Below are 26,583 nucleotides of genomic sequence, written 5' to 3' on the forward strand. Positions count from 1 at the left end.
TTAGGATTTTCTATACACTAAAATATCTAGGCACTTCTGGCCTTTGATATTAATGTAAACCTAAATAGCCAAATCAATTTTAAAAATGCATTTTAAGTTTTCCAGCAATTAGACAAAAATCAGTTTTCTTAAATCTCTTAAATCTACTGTTTTAATAATAGCATAAATTTTAATACATTTATTAAAATTTGAAAGTTGGGCATTATTTGTAATCATCCTTGAAGCAACAAGGCACCCAAATGTCTATGAACTAAAATAATTTTTCTTTATTTGTTGGAGGAAGAAGACATTTTTAGTGAAATATTTGATTAGACCATCTGCATTTCTGTTTGAAAGCAATTTTTATGTATGAACTCAAAATCTTTCTTCTCTGTCCATAGTACTGCAGATTGTGCAATGGTTAGATCAATTATCTTTGATTCCCACCTTAGTTGAACATATTATTTTACTCTAAATGCAATATTTTGAAGCTTAAGTAGTGTCACATTCACAAGTATTTTATTTTATATTTAAATTTAACATTTTGACTGTTGAATGTTGGGATAAATTTAACATGAGTGATCTATTATATATAGTTGACAGTTATCTAAAATTTTAAGTTTTATTTAAAGTCTATGCATAAACATCATTATCTAACAAATATTACTTTTCTTGATTAGTGAAATAATCTTGTTATTACTTATTAGAATCACAGTTTTGTTGTCTTAAATTCTAGAGTTTAAGGAAGTCAAATTAGCCTATGTAGTGAGTCTTTTGTTCACAGTTAGTATAATTTTTTCCATTTTTATAGACAGTTCTGTACTGTCAAACCCCAATGGTTATATGATAAAACTGCAATTTTTGATGGATGTTCCACTGTGGGTACAAACCTTGTCATTATGTTAAATAATCTGTGCACATTTTCTTTTCCATCATTTCTTCTTTGAAATTCAAAAATTATTTCAGATATTACGATGTTTCCAAACCATCCGCAGGGATCGCTCTTCTTATTGTCAATACTTTCTGAAAAGGGAAAAGGAAATCATTATGGAAAAGCTTTGCCAGCTGAGTGCTGTTATTTTGTCTTCTATGTAGCAGAACATTGAATCTATCATTTCTAAAACTGTTCTGAGAATTTTATAATTGAAGCACTTAGATTTAAGAGGCATAATTTATTGCCATTTTGTTTGTGATTGCTGTAGTATTTCAAATTCAAAAGTACTTTTCTAATTTCATTTCTGAAGGTTATGTTGACCTTTCCTTTTTGTTGAATAAATAATCCTAAGTTTATCTTTCATTTGGTAAATCTAGTATATGCTATAAAGAAAATTGTTTGCATTTTTTTGGAAAATGTATTAATGTATTGTTGTTTGAGAAAATATATTCTATTTATTAGTTCTTTTAGCATGAGGTACACCATGAAAGAACCACTTCCTATGACCCCTTTTTCCTTAATATATTTTGGTAACTCTTGAAACACTTTCAAGTTTAAACAAGCTAGATTTTAATAAGCTTATGTTGTCTGTACTTGTCTAGATAAAGGTTTAGTTACATACATGGAAACTGTCTTTATGGCTTTGCACAAGTTAACCGCTGATGCACAGATTCACAGAGATATGTGCTTCCAGGTGTACGTTGTTAACATTGTGTGTTCATTGCCACATAACATTATAGACTCAGATGTGCTTGCAATTGTTGATGGACTAGTTCCCTTTCAAGCAAAAAAAAAAAAAAAAGATCAGGTGTAAATCCTATTGTACATTTCTTTTGTTTATGTATAGTCAAGCATTGTAGTTTTTTAAGGACCCACCTGCTAATGCAGGAGACATAAGAGATGTGAGTTCAATCCCTGGATTGGGAAGATTCCCTAGAGGAGGAAATGGTAACTCACTCCAGTATTCTTGCCTGGAAAATCCCATGGACAGAGGAGCCTGGTGGGCTACAGTCCATGGGGTCATAAAGAGCTGGACACAACTGAAGTGACTGAATACATATGCACGTACCTTTTAGCAATTTGCATACAATTTATGAATTAAATTGGATTTACAGATAGCTTCCAAGGGATTAAAGAAACTTCCAAAATGATTTGGCTATCTACTTGTACAGTTTATCATATTCTTCCTTTCATTTTCAGCCTCCTAAACAATACCTTCATAGTTCTAGTCCAGATGGATTTTCTTTGCCACACCTATAAGATTAACTATTACAGGCCCTTAAAATTAGCTCTGATCATGTGATCACACTACCCAGAGCATTAATATTCATCAATGCCTATCATTTAAGGAATTCCATATTCTGATACTGTCTAGCTTTACAAAATTGTAATTCATTTGTTTTCTCTATATTCTCTATACCAGTACCAAAGTGACGGTATCAAAGTGTTTATTACATGTACTTGAGGAGATTAAAAGTTTGCACCATCAGAATGCAAATCAGAATACTTTATAAAGCATTCCCTCTCTCTCTCTCTACACACACACACACACACACACACACACACACACACATATAATGGAAGTTAAACTTCCATTATATTTCCATAGCAAGGTTTTCCTGATAAAGGAAGTAGTGCATTGCTTTACATGCTAAACAAACTCCTTATTTCTTCATGGCAGTTACAGTTCCTGGATCAGTACTACTCCATGGATGACACTTTTATTAATAGTTATTCTGCTTGTACTCTAGATTTATACATGTCTACCCAAGGCTTTTCTAATTCCCCTAGGACAATTCTACCTATATAATTTGGCTTGTTGCTACTTTCTTGTTTAAAAAGGATCTATGTTTTGTTCAAAATGTATGCCTGGTCTAAAATGCCAGTGAGAATTATCTTATTCCCGCTTTGAATGATTTAATCATCCTATAATTTCATAGTTTTCTAAGAACATTGCTAAATTTAGGAGATTTAGAAGGAATTGCCATATTTCTCTGGCTGAAAAATTTCACTTGTTTATATCTGTGAGCATGAGTGAGGCTTAAATTTATGAAAACTTAAAATTGCTATTAGCCAAGAGAGAAATAATTTTCATTACTTGAGTGTGCATGTATGTATTTGTTATTATTGTGGACATGACTGGACAATTATAATATTTTGACATAATAATCCATATAAGGGTATCTCAAGGAAGGAATATAATTATTTATTATTTTCTAATTATATGAAAAAGGTACAAGAATGACTGTCTAAGTCTTAGGGAATATCCAAGGGACACATATGGAGCAGTGTTTAAAGAAATGTTGTCTATGTGCCACAATCATTATTTATTAGAAGATGATATTTTATAATGAACATGGGCATAAATAATTTTGAAAAGTGATTAAAAGTAGATCTTTAAATGTAAAGAAATTTTAGGAAATCCATAACCATTTATTTCAAAAGTAGTTTTCCTTAAATGTATGCACAATTATATAAACATTTAATGTATTCCAGAAATAGTTTGAAGGCATTTTATATCACTTAACTAAATCAATACCTTTACCAAAACCCTGCAAGTTTTACAGATAGTATTAATGTGAAAATGCATGGATTATTAACTGTGAGGCTCCTAGAACAATGTCTGGCCCATATAAAATATTAGTACAGTTATTTCCAAGTCAGAGATGAGTGTTTTTTTTTTTTTTTTCATTTATTTTTATTCGTTGGAGGCTAATTACTTTACAGTATTGCAGTGGTTTTTGCCATACATTGGCATGAATCAGCCATGGATTTACATGTGTTCCCCATCCCGATCCCCCCTCCCACCTCCCTCTCCATCCCATCCCTCTGGGCCTTCCCAGTGCACCAGCCCTGAGCACCCATCTCATGCATCCAACCTGGGCTGGTGATCTGTTTCACCCTTGATAGTATACTTGTTTCAATGCTATTCTCTCTGAACATCCCACCCTCACGTTCTCCCACAGAGTCTAAAAGTCTGTTCTGTACATCTGTGGCTCTTTTTCTGTTTTGCATATAGGGTTATCATTACCATCTTTCTAAATTCCATATATATGCGTTAGTATACTGTATTGGTCTTTATCTTTCTGGCTTACTTCACTCTGTATAATGGGCTCCAGTTTCATCCATCTCATTAGAACTGATTCAAATGCATTCTTTTTAATGGCTGAGTAATATTCCATAGTGTATATGTATCACAGTTTTCTTATCCATTCGTCTGCTGATGGGCATCTAGGTTGCTTCCATGTCCTGGCTATTATAAACAGTGCTTTGATGAACATTGGGGTACACATGTATCTTTCAGATCTGGTTCCTTGGTGTGTATGCCCAGGAGTGGGATTGCTGGGTAGTATGGCAGTTCTATTTCCAGTTTTTTAAGAAATCTCCACACTGTTCTCCATAGCGGCTGTACTAGTTTGCATTCCCACCAACAGTGTAAGAGGGTTCTCTTTTCTCCACACCCTCTCCAGCATTTATTGCTTGTAGACTTTTGGATAGCAGCCATCCTGACTGGCATGTAATGGTACCTCATTGAGGTTTTGATTTGCATTTCTCTGATAATGAGTGATGTTGAGCATCTTTTCATGTGTTTGTTAGCCATCTGTATGTCTTCTTTGGAGAAATGTCTGTTTAGTTGTTTGGCCCATTTTTTGATTGGGTCATTTATTTTTTTGAAATTGAGCTTCAGGAGTTGCTTGTATATTTTTGAGATTAATCCTTTTTCTGTTGCTTTATTTGCTATTATTTTCTCCCATTATGAGGGCTGTCTTTTCACCTTGCTTATAGTTTCCTTTGTTGTGCAAAAGCTTTTAAGTTTAATTAGGTCCCATTTGTTTATTTTTGCTTTTATTTCCAATATTCTGGGAGGTGTGTCATAGAGGATCTTGCTGTGATTTATGTCAGAGAGTGTTTTGCCTATAATATACCATGTTCATGGATTGGAAGAATCAATATTGTGAAAATGAGTATACTATCCAAAGCAATCTATAGATTCAATGCAATCCCTATCAAGCTACCAATGGTATTCTTCACAGAACTAGAGCAAATAATTTCACAATTTGTATGGAAATACAAAAAATCTCAAATAGCCAAAGCAATCTTGTGAAGGAAGAGTGGAACTGGAGGAATCAACCTGCCTGACTTCAGACTCTACTACAAAGCCGCAGTCATTAAGACAGTATGGTACTGGCACAAAGACAGAAATAATAGATCAATGGAACAAAATAGAAAGCCCAGAGATACATCCACGTACCTACAGACACCTTATCTTCGACAAAGGAGGCAAGAATATGCAATGGAAAAAAGACAACCTCTTTAATAAGTGGTGCTGGGAAAACTGGTCAACCACTTGTAAAAGAATGAAACTAGAACACTTTCTAATACCACACACAAAAATAAACTCAAAATGGATTAAATATCTAAATGTAAGACTAGAAACAGAGATGAGTTTGAAACAGTGAGGTTAGTTAATGCTTTAAGTCACAGATAGCTCATGTAAACTTAGCATTAGACCACAAATATTCTAATTTGGGGGCTTCCTTGATAGCTCAGTTGGTAAAGAATCCGCCTGCAATGCAGGAAACCCCAGTTCAATTACTGGGTCAAGAAGATCCACTGGAGAAGGGATAGGCTACCCACTACAATATTCTTGGGTTTCCCTCATGACTCAGCTTGTAAAGAATCTGCTTGCAGTGTGGGAGACCTGGGTTCGATCCCTGGGTTAGGAGAATGCCCTGGAGAAAAGAATGGCTACCAATTCCAGTATTCTGGCTTGGAGAATTCCATAGACTGTACTGTCCTTGGTGTCCCAAAATGTTGGACATGACTGAGTGAATTTCACTTTCATTCTAATTTTTAATTTTTATCCATCTAGCCTAGAATTAACCAATAGTCAATACCTTCCTGTGTAAGGGATGAATAATTAAACAACCATGTACAATAAAACATGTAGGCAAAAGTGTCCTTGAACAGTTTTGATAGAGGTACGCAGCACACGCTGTAAAAAATTCTGAGAATTACCTTCATAGACTTTGGAAAACAGCAGGGATGGCTTCTGGTAGGAAGGACTGTCAAGGGCAAATTTTGAAACAGGAATAAAGTTTAGATAAAGGCTTGATGTTGACAATAATAGAAGAGGTTTTCTCAACAGTATTCATCCTATAACACTGAGCCACTTGATTACCTCATTTTCACTACTCTGTCCACAAACATGCTGGACAAACTTCCACTTCAAGGCCTACGTATTTGTTCTCTTTGCCCAGAAGGTACTTGCCCAAAACAGCCATATGGGTTAAAACTTTATCCATTTCAGATTTTTATTTAAAAATCATATCTGTGAAATATTCTCTGGGTAATCTATTAAAAACTGATTTTCACAAAAATAATACTTTCTCCACTCTTTATTTTTCTTCTTAGTATTTATCACTATTTATTTGCATTGATTATGAGAAAGGCTACTTTATATCTCCTTGTTATTCTTTGGAACTCTGCATTCAGATGATTATATCTTCCCTTTTTTCCTTAGCCTTTAGCTTCTCTTCTTTTCTTAGCTATCTATAAGGAGAGTGGAGGTGATAGAATTCCAGCTGAGCTATTTCAAGTTCTAAAAGATGATGCTATTAAAGTGCTACACTAAATATGCCAGCACATTTGGAAAATTCAGCAGTGGCCACAGGACTGGAAAGGTTAGTTTTCATTCCAATACCAAAGAAAGGCAATGCCAAAGCATATCTGAACTACTGCACAATTGCACTTATCTCACATGCTAGCAAAGTAATGCTCAAAATTCTCCAAATGAGGCTTCAACAGTATAGGAACCAAGAACTTCCAGATGTTCAAGGTGGATTTAGAAAAGGCAGAGGAACCAGAAATCAAATTGCCAATATCCAGTGAATCATAAAAAATGCAAGAGAGTTCCAGAAAAACATCTACTTCTGCTTTATTTACTGCACCAAGGCCTCTGACTGTTTGTATCACAACTGTGGAAAAATCTGAAAGAGATGGGAATACCAGACCACCTTGCCTGCCTCCTGAGAAACGTGTATGCAAGTCCAAAAGCAAGAGTTAGAAGTGGACATGGAACAATGGACTGGTTCAAAATTGGTAAAGGAATATGTCAAGACTATATTGTCACCCTGCTTATTTAATTTATATGCAGATTGTGTGTGAGTTAGTCGTTTAGTCGTGTTGAATTCTGTGCGATCCCATGGACTGTATCCCGCCAGGCTCCTCTGTCCATGTGATTTCCCAGGCAAGAAAGTTGGAGTGCATTGCCATTTCCTTCTGTGGTGCAGTACTCTATATGCAGAGTACATCGTGTGAAATGCTGGGCTGGTGAAACACAAGCTGAAATCAAGATTGCTGGGAGAAATATCAATAACCTCAGATATGCAGATGACGTCACTGTTATGGCAGAAGGCGAAGAGGAAATGAAGAGCCTCTTGATGAAAATGAAAGAGGAGAGTGAAAAAGCTGGCTTAAAACTCAATATTCAAAAATCTAAGATCGTGGCATCCAGTTCCATCACTTCATGGAAAATAGATGGGGAAATAGTGGAAACAGTGGCAGGCTTTCTTTTCTTGAGCTCCAAACCACTGCAGATAGTGACTGCAGCCATGAAATCCAAAGACTCCTGCACCTTGAAAGAAGAGCTGTGACCAATCTAGACAGCATATTAAAAAGCAGAGGTTTTACTTTGCCTACAAAAGTCCGTCTAGTCAAAGCAATGGCTTTTCCCGTAGTCTTGTGTGGATGTGAGAGTTGGGTCATAAAGAAAGCTGAGCGCTGAAGAATCGATGCTTTGGAACTGTGGTGTTGGAGAAGACTCTTGACAGTCCCTTGGACTGCAGGATCAAACCAGTCAATTCTACAAGAAATCTTTCCTGAATATTCACTGGATGGACTGATGCTGAAGCTGAAATTCCAATACTTTGGTCACCTGATACAACGAACTGACTCGTTGGAAAAGACCCTGATGCTGGGAAGATTGAAGGCAGGAGGGAAAGGGGATGACAGAGGATGAGATGGTTGGATGGCATCACCTACTCAATGGACATGAGTTTAAACAGCTCTGGGAGTCCGTGTTGGACAGGGAAGTCTGGCGTGCTGCAGTCCATGAGGTCGCCAAGAGTCGGACATGACTGAATGACTGAACTGACTTAATGTATCATTATGTATTTTAATTTTTTTTTAGCCTCCTCCATTAAAGTGTAAAAGAATAAGGGCAGATATTTTTCTGTCTTCTACAGCAGTATTCCCAGTGAATGATGGATCTGTGTGTGGCTCATGTTGCTTGATAATTAAAATCGTATCAAAGTCTCTCTCTTGTCTGTTTGTGTAGTACTGGGAGTGGGTGGAGATCATTTTAAGCTGGTATGCAAAGACCATGGTCAGGTATGCTGTGCTAAAATGTGTGAACTCTATTGTTTTGGTTATAGATCTGGTGGGCTACAGTTCATGGGGTCACAAAGATTTGGACATGACTGAAATGACTTAGTATGCACACACGTAATATAAATTATATGTGGTATTTTATAACTTACAGAGATAATTTCTTACTCAGTCATAAGGAAACATTTCTCCAGAGCTATGGTGTTGGAGAAGACTCTTGAGAGTCCCTTGGACTGCAAGGAGATCCAACCAGTCCATCCTAAAGGAGATCAGTCCTGGGTGTTCATTGGAAGGACTGATGCTGAAGCTGAAACTCCAATACTTTGGTCACCTCATGCAAAAAGTTGACTCATTGGAAAAGGCCGTGAGACCGGGAGGGATTGGGGGCAGGAGGAGAAGGGGACGACAGAAGATGAGATGGCTGGATGGCATCATCGACTCGATGGGCTTGAGTTTGAGTAAACTCCGGGAGTTTGTGATGGACAGGGAGGCCTGGCGTGCTGCGATTCATGGGGTCCAAAGAGTCGGACACGACTGAGCAACTGAACTGAACTGATCCCTTGTTAGCTGGGCTCCCAGGAAAACATCTGGCTTTCTGCATAGATTGATAGGCATAAGCAGCCCTTGTTGACTACAAAACTTGGCCCACAGCCCTTTCCCAGCCCAATCCCTATTATGAGGGAAGGAGTGAGGGACAGGAGCTCTCCTAACCATTAGCAGAGATATAACAAATAATATCCTATCAAACAACTGCAACATCAAAAGGTAGGTCCCAGTCCTTGGATTGTACACAGGTGGAACTGATGTTGGATTGGCAGAATAGGGCTAGAGCCAAGATTTTACATGTTATGTTTTAGAACTGACCCCTGATGACACCAGAAATGCATTCCCAGATCATGTGGCTTCAAAGCCCCACAGTCAAAAGATGGGACTCCTTTTTAAGCTCTCTAAGTGTGATGTCTGGCCCTACCAGATAGTTGTACAGTGTCTCAAAGGATGACATGTACTGGTGACCTATACATCCGCCCCTGATATTGCTTCCGGGAGGTATCCTAGTTCCAGGCTGTAACAACAGCCCCAGGCTCAGGACTGTTTAGCTATTTGCTCCACTTGACATGTCGCATACCATATGTAATTAAAGATTCATCACTTACTTACTAGAAAAGATGTAAATGCAAGAAAATTTTAGTTAAATCATAATTGAAAAGAATATATCATTTTATGCAAAAAGATAAGGGCAAATAGGGTTTTACACAATGAAAGATTTAGCATCTAGTATATTTTTAAGTAAACGTAAATGTCTGAAAAATACTTCAGCTGAAGTGGAAATATATCTTAAGCTAAAGTATAAATGTATCTTAATCTGATATAAGGAAAAATTTTATAAACATCAGTTCAGTCACTCAGTCATGTCTGACTCTTTGCGACGCCATGGACGGCAGCATGCCAGGCCTCCCTGTCCATCACCAATTCCTGGGGTTTACCTAAACTCATCTCCATTGAGTTGGTGATGCCATCCAACCATCCCATCCTCTGTTGTCCCCTTCTCCTGCCCTCAATCTTTCCCAGCATCAGGGTCTTTTCAAATGAATCAGCTATTCAAATCAGGTGGCCAAAGCATTGGAGTTTCAGCTTCAACACCAGTCCTTCCAATGAACACCCAGGACTGATCTCCTTTAGGATGGACTGGTTGGAACTCCTTGCAGTCCAAGGGACTCTCAAGAGTCTTCTCCAACACCACAGTTCAAGAGCATCAATTCTTCGGTGCTCAGCCATCTTTATAGTCCAACTCTCACATCCATACATGACCACTGGAAAAACCATAGCCTTCACTAGATGGATCTTTATTGACAAAGTTATGTCTCTGCTTTTTAATATGCTGTCTAGGTTGGTCATAACTTTCTTTCCAAGGAGTATGTGTCTTTTAATTTCATGGCTACAGTCACCATCTGCAGTGATTTTGGAGTCCCAAAAACTAAAGTCAGCCACTCTTTCCACTATTTCCCCATCTATTTGCCATCAAGTGACAGGACTAGATGCCATGATCTTAGTTTTCTGAATGTTGAGCTTTAAGCCAACTTTTTCACTCTCCTCTTTCACCTTCATCTAGAGGCTCTTTAGTTCCTCTTCACTTTCTGCCATAACGGTGGTGTTATCTGTATATCTGAGGTTATTGATATTTCTCCCAGCAATCTTGATTCCAACTTGTGCTTCATCCAGCCCAACGTTTCTCATGATGTACTCTGCATACAAGTGAAATAAGCGAGGTGACAATATATAGCCTCGACATACTCCTTTCATGGTTTGGAACCAGTTTGTTGTTCCATGTCCAGTTCTAACTGTTGCTTGCTGAGCTGCATACAGATTTCTCAAGAGGCAGATCAGGTGGTCTGGTATTCCCATCTCTTTCAGAATTTTCCACAAGTTTATTGTGATCCACATAGTCAAACCTTGACATAGTCAATAAAGCAGAAATAGATGTTTTTCTGGAACTCTCTTGCTTTTTTGATGATCCAGCAGATGTTGGCAATTTGATCTCTGGTTCCTCTGCCTTTTCTAAAACCAGCTTGAACATCTGGAAGTTCATGGTTCACGTACTGTCGAAACCTAGCTTGGAGAGTTTTGAGCATTACTTTACTAGCATATGAGATGAGTGCAATTGTGCGGTAGTTTATAAAGATAAATTGGTAGAATTGCTTTAAAATTAAGTATAAATTTTGGGAAATTGATTGAGCCTTGTATTTTTCTAGTACCATTTAATCAGTAATCTTTGCTAAATACATATAATACAAAAAGGTGAATGAGTCAGAAAAAGAATGATGGAGATGAAACAGCCAGGCTTCCCTTAGCTTATGTTCAACAGCAAGCTGGGAAAGACATCATTTTGTACCAATAAATTTAGTTTAACACAGGAACCTATCCACTTGGGAATTCTCTCATCTCTTCCTATACTCATTTAGAAGGAGTACTATGTGGAAATGTCAGTATTTTAAATATTTTTCTCTCAAATCTCACCATGTCTGTTATTTCCACCCAAATTCTCTAAATGTGTTTGAAATGTGTTTCCCAGGCAGGTACTGTCAAGACCCAGTTTTGCATCTGTAGTCATTTTCACTTAGCAACTGGTACAAAGCTAATGTGAAATGGAAAATGCCATCTTTATAAATGCATTCTCACTTAGAAATTTCACATGCTTCATGTGCCCTGTCCCAACAGTGGTTATACTAATCCCATAATGCAAAAATGTCTAGTTAGAACCAATTTGATAAGCAGTCAGTTATCTGCATTAAACATATGTGTTACTATTCATTGTACAAGTAAACCTATTATTTCCAAGAGAAATCAGAGTCATTAGATCATAAAGGCTTACAGAAATGGAACTCTGCTAAGCAAAATTAAGGATTTCTATTTTAGAAGAAAACATACATATCATTTCAAAGTAAATGACACATTAATAGACATAATTAGCACTATAAAGTGTTCAAGTGTCTTGAGAAAATTAATATGAGTATTGAGTTTGAATGTGGTAGATTGCTTCAGAAGCCATCTACATATTCTATTATGAACAGGTTTTAAGCATGTTAATGCTTTAAACAGGATTAGGAAGTAACAGATATTCTTTCAAGTAAGAAACTGGGAAATGAATATAAGGAGAGAATTGAAGTCCACAAATAATCAGAGATTCCTTCTCAACTAAACTTCCTCCTTTTTGATCTTCGTGACCACCTACTGACACATGGCATCAGAAAGTAATTCCTCTTCTGAAACTGAGCTCTATAACCATACCTCACTGCTTCTCAATTTCATGCATGCACATTCATTCAGTATCATGCAGGGATTTACATTTCTCATAGTAAGATTTCAATGGAAGAATACAATTTCAATAATAACTACAGTTTTTACAGCGTTATTCACACTTCCACTGATAGTTAATGGGTACTATTTTAGCATCTTAATTGCTTCCTGAATTAACTGGTTTAAGCTACTTATCCTTATGAGGCTTAAAATAATATTTCATTTTCAGACGATGCAATTGCTGTCCATGGGGCTTTCAGGATAAAGTTCAAACTCATTAGACAAGCTAGTACTTAAGATATTTCAGTATCACTGTTTTCATTTCTGTTGTAATTTCTTCTGTCTTTCAAGTTCCCAAGGCCTACCTATTTCAGTTCTGAAATTCTTATAGATTGAGATTCAGGGTTTTCCTACATCTCTGCCTTACCCTTTCATCTTCATTTGATTTCCTTTTATTCATCCTGAGGATTCAACTCAGCCAAATTTTCCAGTTTTATTTCATTGAAGAACTCGAGTTCTTTCGATGCTCTTTCTTTGTTCTGATTTTGCTTTCTGTTTACCCTGTTAAGACAGTGATCATACCAGTATAATTCCTCATTGACATATTAGTCTCTGCTTCTGTTGTTGTTGCTGCTGTGTAGTCTTTCAGTCATGCCTGACTCTTCGTGACCCCATGGACTGCAGCAGGCCAGGCTTTCCTGTCCTTTCTCAAACTCATGTCCATTGAGTTGGTGATGCCATCCAACCATCTCGTCCTCTGTTGTTCCCTTTTCCGCCTGCCTTCAATTTTTCCCAGCATCAGAGTCTTTTCTAATAAGTTGACTCTTCTCATCAGGTGGCCAAAGTATTGGAGCTTCAGCTTCAGCATCAGTCCTTCCAATGAACATTCAGGACTGATTTCCTTTAGGATCGATTGGTTCGATCTCCTTGCAGATCAAACTTCTAGTCTCTATTTCTATGTTTCAGTATCTCCCAAAACCAGGTGGCTGCTTATCTAACTTTGCACACAGTATTTAACATAGTTCTTGTAGGCATACTGATTTTTTTTTAATGACTTGGTCAATATTACTAGATCAATTATACAAAAATGCCAAATGACGTCAACATAGGGAATCAAGTCAATGGAGTACTCATCTTAAGTCTCCCCTTCTCATTTGAAATAAAGGCATACGGTTCACATCCATGTCAGGCTTATTGATTGATTATTCATTCACTCAATAGTATTAACTGAAAGCCTGCTATGTGCCTGTTACTTTTGTGTGAAGCACTATTTAAACTTGATAAACAGTAATATCCAGTGTTAGCCAACATACTACTCGAGAATGTAAATAATAATGAAAAAGTCAATCAAATAAATAAAGTTGCATATATTGAAGTTTTATATGAGTGAACTGTATGCTGTCAATACAGACTATGATGTGCCAATGATGCATTAATAATGTAAGATTTCCAGGGAAGAATGTTGGTACTGTTCCCATATCTCTGTCAGGAGTTTTCACTGAGTTAATTGCTTTGTGTATTGTTTCCCTATAGGCCTTGCTTTCCTCTGTTAGACTAGACAACAAACTTCCAAGCAAGTTATCCTTAAACTTTACACCACAGTTTTATCCTGTGTTTCACTCCTCAGGATCCAGTTCTTCATCCAGCTGAGCAGGGATTCTATGTCCTTTTATTTATTTTTTTAAGGGATGAAATTTTTAAATATTTTATTTATCTATTTAGCTGTGTCAGTCTTAGTTGCAGCACATGGGATATTCATTGAGTCATGTGGAATCTTTTGTTGTCATGCATGGACTCTCTAGTTGCAGCACATATGGGATCTGAGTTCCCTGGCTGGAGATTGAACCTGCATCCTCTGCATTGCAAGGCAGATTCTTAACCACTAGACCACCAGGGGAGTCCTGTATGTCCTTTTCTTAAAGGACCTGATATCTTCTAAAGCACTTGAAAAGATGTATTAAATTATATATGTTAAAAGAATAATCAACTCACTAAAGTGAAAAAAAAAAAATCCCACAAAACATTGGTAGGTGGTTGGTAGTGAAGGAAGAGATAACCAAGAAAGGCATAAATATGGAATAATTATACTAAAAGTTTGAACTGTTTTTACCCTGTACTATTTCCCAGATATTGTGCCTATTGTATAATCAAAACTCCTCAATAAAGGGGGAAAATGTAGCATTCCCATAGAAAATGTCAGAATTCTTCACTTATTTGGAAAAAGAAATATAAAAAATTTTCAGTAGGCTAGTTAATAAAGCCAGATATTTAGCACAGTATCTCATTAACAGAAAAGATCCCCTGAAGAAGGGAATGGCTACCCACTCCAATATTCTTGCCTTGAAAATTCCATGGACTGAGGAGCCTGGTGGGCTACAGTCCATGGAGTCACAAAGAATCAGACATGACTTAGTGACTAACTCTTTCTTTCACTTTCTCAATTATTCCCTGTTTGTTTCTCCCTGGGTTTGGAAAAATTATTTGATTTTTTTTCAAATATGAACTGAATTATATACTAAACTGAGCCTCTTTACCTAAATGCAAATTATGATTTACTCCCTTCCCCATTTTTGATGTTATTCTAGTACTTTTCTTAAGATTTTCTATAGCAACCAAATCTGTATGCATTCTAGGTCTCCAAATATAACTAGAATTTACAGATATTACGTTAAATGTCATATTAATAGTAAAATATCAATCCAAATTTCCAAGGTAAACATGCCATTGCATGTCAATGATTAACCTTGACAGATTATAATTGGAATTTTTAAAAATTTGATTTACTAATTGTCATGCTAAAATATCAGTAAAATATCAGCAAGCACTTTACGGAACTTTAACTTAAATGGAAACATATTAAACATATTAGACAACACTCAAGTTGTCAAACCAGAGAAATTCTGAATTGGGACATGTGAGATAGTTTCTTTAGTAAAGTTGATTTCTTTAGAAAATATATTTTCCAACTAATCTTGAAAAGAACACTCCCCAAGTGAGGCAAAAAAATTAATAGTGAAAAGGTTATTCTTAATGCAATTGAGTTGACAAATGATCATGTTTCTAAGTTGAAAGGTACAAGAGGTGGCCTATAAAGTGATTTATAAAAACACTCTAAGTAAACCCTACACACACACACACACACATATATATATAGTCCATTTTAATAAAAGACTATTTTTCCCTTTTCCAAAACCTATTGATTTTTCTTAGAGATAGTTTCTGTATGATATTAAGAAAAAGAGGAGGTGTTAGCTTTTGTTGCTTCTAATGCATTGAAAAAATACCAAATGAGAGTTAAAAGTTATAAATTTTTCATCAACATTCACTATAGGACATATGAAGTTCAAGGAAAATGACTTTTTGATTATTATTATAGCAATATAACAATAGTAATATATAATTATATATGCTATAGTATATAATGACATTGTAATTATATTATTATATACTTATATTATATACTTAAGTATTATATACTTCCTTGAGTATCAGGTAGATTTTTAGCAAATACCACTAGCATTTTCAAGTGACATTTGCAATCAAAATTGCCTAATATTTATCTACCTATACTATTTATTTAGAAAGCTGAAAACTATAATATGGTTACACTCTCACTATCTTTCTGTTTAAGGTAGGAAATTCCTCACACTTGTAGAAAATGACTTTTATTGATTTTTTTCCACCTGAAATCTCAGTTTAGTATTTTTTTTTTTAATCTAGTCCAGATTAGGATAATAGAAATGTCAACAATTTAGTCTACTGACTTGATGGGGATTAAAATCAAATTTGCAACTCAGTGACACAGTGACAATCAGTTATTGCTTTATTTTTTTTTTCCATTTATTTTTATTAGTTGGAGGCTAATTACTTTACAGTATTGCAGTGATTTTTGTCATACACTGACATGAATCAGCCATGGATTTACATGTGTTCCCCATCCGATCCCCCCTCCCATCTCCCTCTCCACCCGATTCCTCTGGGTCTTCCCAGTGCACCAGGCCCGAGCACTTGTGTCATGCATCCAGCCTGGGCTGGTGATCTGTTTCACCCTTAATAATATACATGTTTTGATGCTGTTCTCTTGAAACATCCCACCCTCGCCTTCTCCCACAGAGTCTAAAAGTCTGTTCTGTACATCTGTATCTCTTTTTCTGTTTTGCATATAGGGTTATCGTTACCATCTTTCTAAATTCCATATATATGCGTTAGTATACTGTATTGGTCTTTATCTTTCTGGCTTACTTCACTCTGTATGATGGGCTCCAGTTTCATCCCTCTCATTAGAACTGATTCAAATGCATTCTTTTTAATAGCCAAGTAATATTCCTTTGTGGATATGTACCACAGCTTCCTTATCCATTCATCTGCTGATGGACATCTAGGTTGCTTCCATGTCCTGGCTATTATAAACAGTGCTGCGATGAACATTGGGGTGCATCTCTCTCTTTCAGATCTGGTTTCCTCAGTGTGTATGCCCAGAAGTGGGATTGCTGGGTCATATGGCAGTTCTAGTTCCAGTTTTTTAAGAAATCTCCACTCTGTTCTCCATAGTGGCTGTACTAGTTTGCATTCCCACCAACAGTGTAAGAGGGTTCCCTTTTCTCCTCCACACCCTCTCCAGCATTGATTGCTTGTAGACTGGATAGCAGCCATCCTGACTGGCGTGTAATGGTACCTCATTGTGGTTTTGATTTGCATTTCTCTAATAATGAGTGATGTTGAGCATCTTTTCATGTATTTGTTAGCCACCTATATGTCTTCTTTGGAGAAATATCTGTTTAGTTCTTTGGCCCATTTTTTGATTGGGTCATTTATTTTTCTGGAGTTGAGCTGCAGGAGTTGCTTGTATATTTTTGAGATTAATCCTTTGTCTGTTGTTTCATTTGCAGTTATTGCTTTAGAAATTGCCCTTGATGCCAATATGTTTACAGGATGTTATATACTAGGGATCTAAATTCTAAAACCATGTTGTACCAACATCACTACCCTTTTTTTTTTTCTGAATTTTGCAGTCATTCTCTATATTAGATGAATGCCTATGGCTACATTTAGTTTATTATTTTGCAATATATGCTTTATGATCTGCAAGACAGATCTCTGTAATTTACAACAGGCCATCAGCAGCAACTCATGTTCCTTATTTGTCTTTTTCCTGGATGGAATTAAGTTTCATCCACTTACATATAAAAAGGGATTTCTAGCCTCCTGATCTCTGGATCCCTTACCACTGGAGTCCAGTCAACTGAATGGTAATGTGTTATTTTGCAAATGTTTTTCTGGTAGTAAAGATGTAAAACAGTAAGGGATTGTGTAAAAATTACTGATATCACTATGCCTGGGTGTCCAGCATTATGTCTTTCACCAGGAAGATGATAAAAGAGAACAGATTTCTAGGAAAAGTGTTTAATTCACTCTTTGAGTTTCTGAATATGAGTAGGCTATAAGATAAATGGGCCAAGGTTCTTGATAGGCAAGGCGATATGTAGACATGTATCTCAAATAGTGATCTGGGCTGATTAAATGATTTTAAAGACCATTACCTCACAGTAGTGATAGAAGTCATGGAAGCACATTATTCCACATAAGAAAATTCTTTCTGAACATCATCATAAGCATTTTGAGATTGTCAGTGTAAGGTAGAATCTAAAATCTCACCACTGACCAATATTCTAAGGTATTTTTACTCAACAAATCACCGCCAAAGCAGTGGCATAAGACATCCATCCTTTAGGATACCATTCTTCTTGTCAGCAGGCTGGCCTGAGCTCAGCTAGGCTGCTCTGATTATGGCTGTGTTCACTCAAGTGACTACAGTCAGCTACTCGATGGGCTAGAGGCAGAATGATCTGGACTGGTTTCATATGTGATGGATTCTCTGCTTGGTGTGGTTTCTCAACTTCTAGAAGGCTACCTGAGGTATCAGCAATGCAGGTGCAAAGCCCCAAAGAGGGAGATCTAGATTCAGAACTTGTACAACTTCATCACTGCTGTATTCTGTTAGTTAAGGCAACTGATAAAGCCAGTCCAGATTCAAGAAGTGAGGAAACAGACTCTACTTATTGATGGAAGAAACAACTAAATCAAATTGCAAAGGATATAGAAAGATAGTGACATTTTTACAAATAAGCTGTTATAAAAGTGAAAGAATAGAAATACCTGGAAAAGGAATACCAGATAATCATCTGTGCCCTAAAATTGACTAGAAGAATAAATAAAATTAATGAATTAAGAATTCATGTGAAATGGTAATATTATCATGTATTACCATTCTAAACACTGACGCTTTTGCTTCTAATAATGTGCAAAGATAAACCGCTGGTAGATAGCAGAGGTGTTTGTAATCAGTTCCAAAAAAGTGATTTTGAGAATACTTTTCTGCATGCTTCACTTTAAGTACACTTTAAAAATATCCAGTGTTGGGAAGACCCAGAGGGATGGGATGGGGAGGGAGGCGGGAGGGGGGATTGGGATGGGGAACACATGTAAATCCATGGCTGATTCATGTCAATGTATGGCAAAACCCACTACAATATTGTAAAGTAATTAGCCTCCAACTAATAAAAATAAATGAAAAATAAATAAATAAATAAAATAAAAATATCCAGCATATAAATATCCAGTGTATATGTGTACATATATATATATATAAAATTATCACTTGAGAAGAACTATTGGGTGGGGCTTTTTAAATTAATTAAATTATTACTATTTTTTTCTTATGTCAGTCTTAGTTGCAGCACATGGGATCTTTAGTTGTAACATGCAGAATCTTAGTTGCAGCATGTGGAATCTAATTCCCTGACCAGGGATCAAACCTAGGAGGACCACGGATTCTTAGCTACTGGACCAACAGGGAAGTGGGTGGGATTATTTTTATGCTGGGTTGATGTCTGAACTACAGAGACGATTCCTTATAATATTCAGTTACATGAATATTGACAGCCAGAAAAATAAATAAATAAAAGGTTATGTCTGTTCACCTACTCAACCATGGAGCGAAAGTAAAGGAAAAAATTAAAATGAGAAAGGAACTCCGTAGCGAGAAGTATACTGTTCCCAAATGATTTCCAGGAAATGGTTGAATTAAATACAGATGACCACAATGTCAAAAGTGCATGTTGTATACTATACAAGAGGGTTGCAGAGAATATATCATCAAGAAGTAATTTATATCAGCCCCTGATTTTAAGCCACATAAGAGAGATGTATTTTTTTCATTCTTGTGTATCCAGTGCTTAACTGTGTAACTTCTAAATGGTAAATATTTAATAAATATATGTTAAATGAATGAATACATGCAAGAATAACTGAATAGCATAGCTTGTTATGATTAGGGTAATTAAATTTGTAAAATGCCATCAATGTGTTAAAAAGTATATAACCTCCATTGACCAGTGTAGAAATAGTGTAAAATATCTGAATAGGGGATATATTTTTAACCTTTATGATGTAATTGTTTAACAAATTATTCTGATTTAGAGTTATAATTTTCTGATTATATTTATTACCTTACTCACAGTTTCTGTACTTTTTGCCTTTTCATTTCAAGTAGAAAATCTCCTTTCTACTTTTTCGTAAGGTAGAGTTGGTGGCAGTGAATTCCTTGTTTTTGTTTGTTTAAGAAAGACTTTCCCCTTCATATCTGAAAGATAACTTTGCTGGATAGAGGGTTCTTGGAGAATAGATTTTATCTTTCAATGTTTTTAGCATGTCTTTCTGTATTCTCCTCCTCTCCTGTTCTTAGCGTTTCAACTGTAAGTCAGGGTATAGCCTAATTGGGTTTCTCCTGTAAGTTCTGATTCCCCCCACCACTGACTGTTTTTAAAATTCTTTTTGTCATTGACAACTTAAATAGAAAGTGTCTTGGAGGGATCTTTTTGCATTGGGATAATTAGGTATTCTCTTATCTTCATAGACTTGTATATTCAGTCGCTTCCATGTTTGAGTTCTCAGCGGTTATTTCTTTAAATAAACTCTGTTCCCTTCTCCCTCTTTTCTTCCAAGATACCCATTACCTTCATGTTGCCTTTTCTAATGGAGAGAATAGTTCTTGGAGAATTATTTCACTTTTTAAAAATCTTAGTTCTCTTTCCCCTTTTACCCAAATTATATCTAAAGCTTATATTTTTTAAAAAAAATTATTGAGATCTAGTTGATTTACAATGTGGTGGTGGTTTCAGGTGTAGAGCAAAGTGAATCATTTGTGTGTATATATGTGTGTGTGTGTGTGTGTGTGTGTGTGTATCTCCACTCTTTTTTAGATTATTTTCCCATTTAGACCATTACAGAGTATTGAGTAGATTTCTCTGTGCTATACAGTAGGTTCTTATTAGTTACCTACTTTATATTTTATAGTGTATATATATCAATGCCAATTTCCCAGTTTTCACTGACTCTCTCTTCCATATTGTCTGCTCTGTTTGCAATGCTTCCTAATGCTGCTTTTTTTTTTTTAAACTATACTCATAGGGGACTCATGAATGCAAAGCACCATTGGCTATTAGAACTAGGTGATTTGGGGACCCATACCTCATGTGATGGGCTTCCCTGGTAGCTGAGCTGGTAAAGAATCCACCTGCATTGCAGGAGACCCCGGTTCTATTCCTGGGTTGGGAAGATCCCCTGGAGAAGGGATAGGTTATCGACTCCAGTCTTCTTGGGCTTCCCTGGTGGTTCAGATGGTAAAGAATCCACTTGCAATGCAGGAGACCGGGTTCAATCCCTGGGTTGGGAAGGTCCCCTGGAGGAGGGAATGGCAATCTACTCCAGTATTCTTTCTTGGAGAGTTCCCATGGACCAAGGAGCCTGGTGGGCTACGGTCCATGGGGTCATAAAACTTCGGACATAACTGAGCGACTGGGCGCAGCAAGCATCTCAGGTGATAACTTGAAAATTGTGTCTTTGGATGGGTAGTCCAGACCCTTACTTCCTCAGAGAGAAGCTGGGAGTTTGATGTTACCTCCTGATTAAAAGGCACTGTACAAGGAATGGGGTTTTTAGGAAGAATGAGTCTCAGTCTTTCCTGTTTGTTTTGATGCGGTTAGTTTCACAGTTACTCAATATATAGGAGTCACTCCACTAGTTTCTAAATTTCTCTTAAAGGAAGGTGATCCATGTGAACCTGTGTATTTAGTGTGTTCTTAGGAGGAGGGAATGTCAGAAGCCTTCTGTGCCACCATCTTGATCTGAAGTTTTTATAGAAGCTCTTTTAGTTGATTGAGAGAATCTATGAAGCCACCCATAAATACTCCAGAGGAAGGGTGTGTGTGTGTATCTGAACTGTACTTAGACACCTTCAAAATTTAATGACATTAAACTAACATTTTTTACTCATAGTTTATGAGAACTTAGCAAAGGTTTCTAAAATCACATGCTCAATTTGCCACATGCTTTGAGCTATGTTTTGGGGGCATTGTCCTAAATTTATCTTTGCTCAAAACAATTTCTCAATTTTAACACCATTTGATGTCTGTAGAGGATGAGGATTTTTCAAATCATGAAGTCCTGATTTTTTCATGTTTAAATTCCTTCCTTTAGTGTAATCTTCTCTTCTCATATATTATAAGCAATAAGAAGAAAGAAGATAACATTTTCAACACCTTGACCAGAAATTTTCTTCGCAAAATCATTCAGTTCTTTAGGTATTTATTTTCTACTTTCCACAATACTGCAGATTTTATTTATTTCTTTATTGCCAAGAACATTATTGTGGAGGTATGAATAAACATGGGAAGTATTTTTCTGACAAAAATAACTCCACATGGAAATAGAAAGTCATGGAAATAGAAGTTAGTCCTGACATTTCCCAGATCTTCTTTCATACCCCTTCTCCGATCTTAACACATTGGGCTTAACCAAAAGTCTCTGTTAGAGATGCATCTATTCCTTGCAGAGGAAAACAGGTGTTTATCAGGACAGGCCTGCGCCTGTTCCTACCTTTATGAAGCAGTTCCAAAAATAGCATCTTCTGCACTTTGTGGATCCTTCTGAGTTTCTACAGTTTGACTTAAACCCAAGAAGGTTTGAAGTGACTTTGAATATAATTCCAATTTTTCCATCCCCAGATCTTGGAATGCTCCTGGAGAGTATTTTACTACTATTTTCTTCCCCTTACTATTTTGTAAAAAATAGCTATTTAAGGGTTGTATTTTATAGTGAAATTATATCACAACTATATACTAATAATATTATGGCAGTAATACATAAATGCCCCAAACATAATCCTTTCAAATTAATAAATAGTGAAATATCAGTCAAAACATACTATTTACTTGACAATATATGTTAATATTCCAGTGCTCAAATATTTAAGTTGGTGTCAAAAGGAATTAAATCCATAATTTACCCACACAGCTGCGTATGATAGCACAGTCCCGATGCCTTTTAACCAAGTGTTCCTTCAGTAAAGCAAATAACTGTGACTTGTGGTTGCAGTGGAAGGGGCAGCTGTGTAGTACTGCCTGTGAATGAATGTTTTTTTTTTTTTTTTTTAATTACTAGATTATTGTGGCAGCACATGTGTTTCATGTACCCAATCCAGTTTTTATCAGAAATAAAATGTTCCACATCTAACTTGTATTTATTCTTTCTCAATTGGCTCTCAACGTATATAATCCCAGTATACATGTCTGAGTCACACCTTTTACATAACTGGGATGAGAATAAGCACTTTGGGCATTGAATTGATCTTGCTTCTAGTGTTATACATTTGCTTTGTTGGAGGAATCTAGTCTTCTGTTGATGAAGACACTAAGATGAACTAGGTATTCCGTTATAGGTTATCACAATGTCAGAGAATTTATTGTTTTTTACTGTCATTCACTAGCTGAGTAGTGTCCGACTCCTTGTGACCTCATGTACTACAGCACACTCAGTTCCTCTGACCTCCACTGTCTCCCAGAGTTTGCTCAAATTCATTTCCAATGAGTTGATGATGCTGTCCAACAATCTCATCCTCTGCCACCCTCCTCCTTTTGCCTTCAATCCTTCCCAGTATCAGGGCCAGGGAATTAAGAGATCAACAAATAACCACTTTAATGTTTCTATTTTTAGATCCTGAAAATATTTTAAACTTAATAGAAAGAGGTAAATCTGACTGTGAGAATTCAAAAACAGATTATATTTATCAGTTAAAATAATTGATATGTAGCAAATGAAATTACTCTGATTGGACCTACCACAGAAGTTATGCTGCCTACTGGTATAACCTGCTTCTCTCATTTATAAAAGACTAGAAAGAATAAGAATATATCAATTTCAAAAAGAAATTAGATTATTCCTATAAGTATCGGTTCAATAGGATGAGACATTAACTTCACTTAGGAGTAGATTAATTCATCCAAAGAACATTTAATAATTTTTATTAATAATTTACTCAGACAGCTTTTATAGTCATTCATGATGCACATTTCCTCTCTTGTAATCTACAGTTGAATATATCTAAGTAATTTAAACAAATATAACTTATTTTTATTAGTCTAAGATGGTATAAAATACATGCTATCTACTTACTTATGTGCAGGCTAATGAGTTTTATTCACTGAATAAGTAATCAATACTGCATATTCAATTCTGTCCAGCCTTTCTGGTGAAAATTAAGTAGTGCTGTTCAAATTATTTAGTCCTTTTCCTCTCAAAATCTCATTTTCTTTAATAGAAAAACTGTCCATGGGCATGATTTTCACAGCTACCTGGGAGATTATCATCATAAATGATGTGATAGAAGCTTTAGATTGAACCGTAACTCAAAGATAATGTTTTTATTTTATTCTGCAATAGATAATTTGTATCTTGACTCTTTTGGGAGGAGCTGGCTTAATGATCAATGTATTAGTATTGTACACATTTCACTGTTATGCCTTTCTAGTTTTTTAATGTATGAAATTATTAATCATCATTTATATTTTTCAGCAAAGTAATCAATACTAGCTAATGCAGTGTTAAACTTGGAATTAATCACTTTTCAGAGATAGTATCTTTCTCATCTTACAATTTAAATTCTAATGTGAAAGTGAAGTCGCTCAGTCGTGACCGACTCTTTGCAATCCTATGGAGTGTAGCCTACCAGGCTTCTCCATCCACAGGATTTTCCAGGCAAGAGTACTGGAGTGGGTTGCCATTTCCTTCTCCAGGGGATCTTCCCAACCCAGGGATTGAACCTGGGTCTCCCGGATTGTAGGCAGACGCTTTACCATCTGAGCCATGAGGGAAGTCCATATTTGAATGTCATTCCTATTTAACAAGCATATTAAATACTGCTTCTGTATTTATGAAATATTTATTTTGCTTTTCTACCAAATCATTTGAGGAAGCAATGTCTAGAAAACCAACTCTCACAGCCACATCAGTTAAAATCATAAGGTGCTAATAAAGAAAATTTTGGCTGGTTATGAAGACTTTTTTATGTTAGAAGGTATAACACACTGCATATCCACCTGCCAATAATTGCGTAACACTTGCTCAAGGTGCACTTGTAATCCGTGCGCATTTTCTTGTGCAGTTCAAGCAACATGCTAGCTCACATTACTTTTATACATCAAAATTTACTGTACGTGCAGTGTATAACCCACTGTGGAACTTTAGAATAGAAAAAATATATATACAGAATTTTTGAGATGGGTCGTCTTTTCCTGATTCTGTCTTATACATCAAAATTTGCTGTATGTGCAGTGTATAGCCCACTGTGGAACTTTAGAATAGAAAAAATATATATACCTAGAATTTTTGAGATGGGTCGTCTTTTCCTGATTCTGTCGGAATAGCCAGTTTTGTGCTTTTCATTCACTTTCAAGAGAGATTTTTCTACCGTGGTGCAGAACTAATGGTGCTGGGGAGCTTAAGTCTTCATTTAAAGGCCTACAGATGCATTGAATCTTGATCATTAAAATGATTTTTCTTGCTCATATAAAGTAATTTCTGTTCACAGCATTTAGCAGAGTCATTGTCTCAGAGAAGACATTAAAAATATTGCTTTAATAAAATTTAGTTTAAAAAATAGCCAAAACAGAAGAAAAGCAGTAGGCATTTATTTCTGAGAGAGATGGATTTGAGGGGATAAATCTTCAAATATATAGAGGGTTAATAAAATAGAGGTTAGGGTATGTCTTTATAGATAGATAGATAGTATATACCTAGGATTAATGAAAGTCTGCCAGGCTCCTGTGTCCATGGAATTCTCCAGGCAAGAACTCATGCAATGGGTTGCCATTTCCTCCTACAGGGGATCTTACCAAACCAGGGATCAAACAAGCATCTCTTATGTCTCCTGCATTGGCAGGCAGATTTTTTTTTTTTTTTTCTTTTTAACCACTGAGTCACCTGGGAAGCCCTATAGCAAACACAGTGTATCCTACTCACTAAAGTAAAAGGCCATCAAAAGACCATTGCAGTTAGAGGCAGAGCAATATGAGAGAGAAGAATTTAGATTCTGGAGTCTCACTCCCTGGATTCCAAAATGAGCTCTAATTCTTACTAAGTCTCATATTGGACATTAATAGCCTGATATTTCTAGGTGTTAATTTTCTGACAAAAGTTGAATAGTACTTATTTTTATGAGAGTCAAATGATACGATGTTCATAAAATTCTTGGACTTCCCAGGTGGCACTAGTGGTAAAGAGTCCACCTGCCAATACAGGAAACATGTGCTAAATAAAAAATCAATGTTAATAGTTTGACATTAAATATGAATAATATTTACCTCATGGTATCTTCAAATATCAATTTGAGTCACAAAAATTTTCAGTTGAGCTCATTAGAAAATTTAGTGGGATATTTAATAAAATCACTCTACTCCCTTTGTTGAAAAACTTCCTCAAACACTGACCTTTAGTTTGGAGTTAGCATTTAAACATTTAAATATCCATTTATGTATAAGTTTATCCCCCAAGTTTGATAGGTTGAAATTTTATTTCTATTCAGTTCTACCTATTTTATAAATGTTTTTATGATTTATCCTTTAACCTGTGAATTACTTGGAGGTATATAATTAAGTTTTTAAATATTTGAGTGGTTTCTAGATTTCTTGTTTTCATTGACTTTAATTTTTATTCTATTTTAGTAAAAAAAAAAAAAAAAAAACTTTGTACCATTTAATCCTGTAAAAGTTCTTCAAATTTTGCTTTTATGGCTCAATAAATGGTATAAATTAACAACAACATCAACAAAAAAAAAAAACCATGAATTTTCAAAAATGTATATATTTGTAATCAATAGTTGTTGTTGTTCAGTCATCAGTCGTGTTGTACTCTTTGTGACCCCATGGACTGCAACATGCCAGGCTTTCCTGTCATTCACCATCTCCCAGAGCTTGCTCAAACTCATGTCCATTGAGTCAGTGATGCCATCCAACCATCTCATGCTCTGTCATCACTTTCTCATTCTGCCTTCAATCTTTCCCAGCATCAAAGTCTTTTCTAATGAGTCAACTCTTTGCATCAGGTGGCCAAAGTATTGGAGCTTTAGCATCAGTCCTCCCAATGAGTATTCA

Source organism: Dama dama, chromosome 17 (genome assembly GCF_033118175.1).
Source record: "Dama dama isolate Ldn47 chromosome 17, ASM3311817v1, whole genome shotgun sequence".
NCBI classification, from domain to species: domain Eukaryota; kingdom Metazoa; phylum Chordata; class Mammalia; order Artiodactyla; family Cervidae; genus Dama; species Dama dama.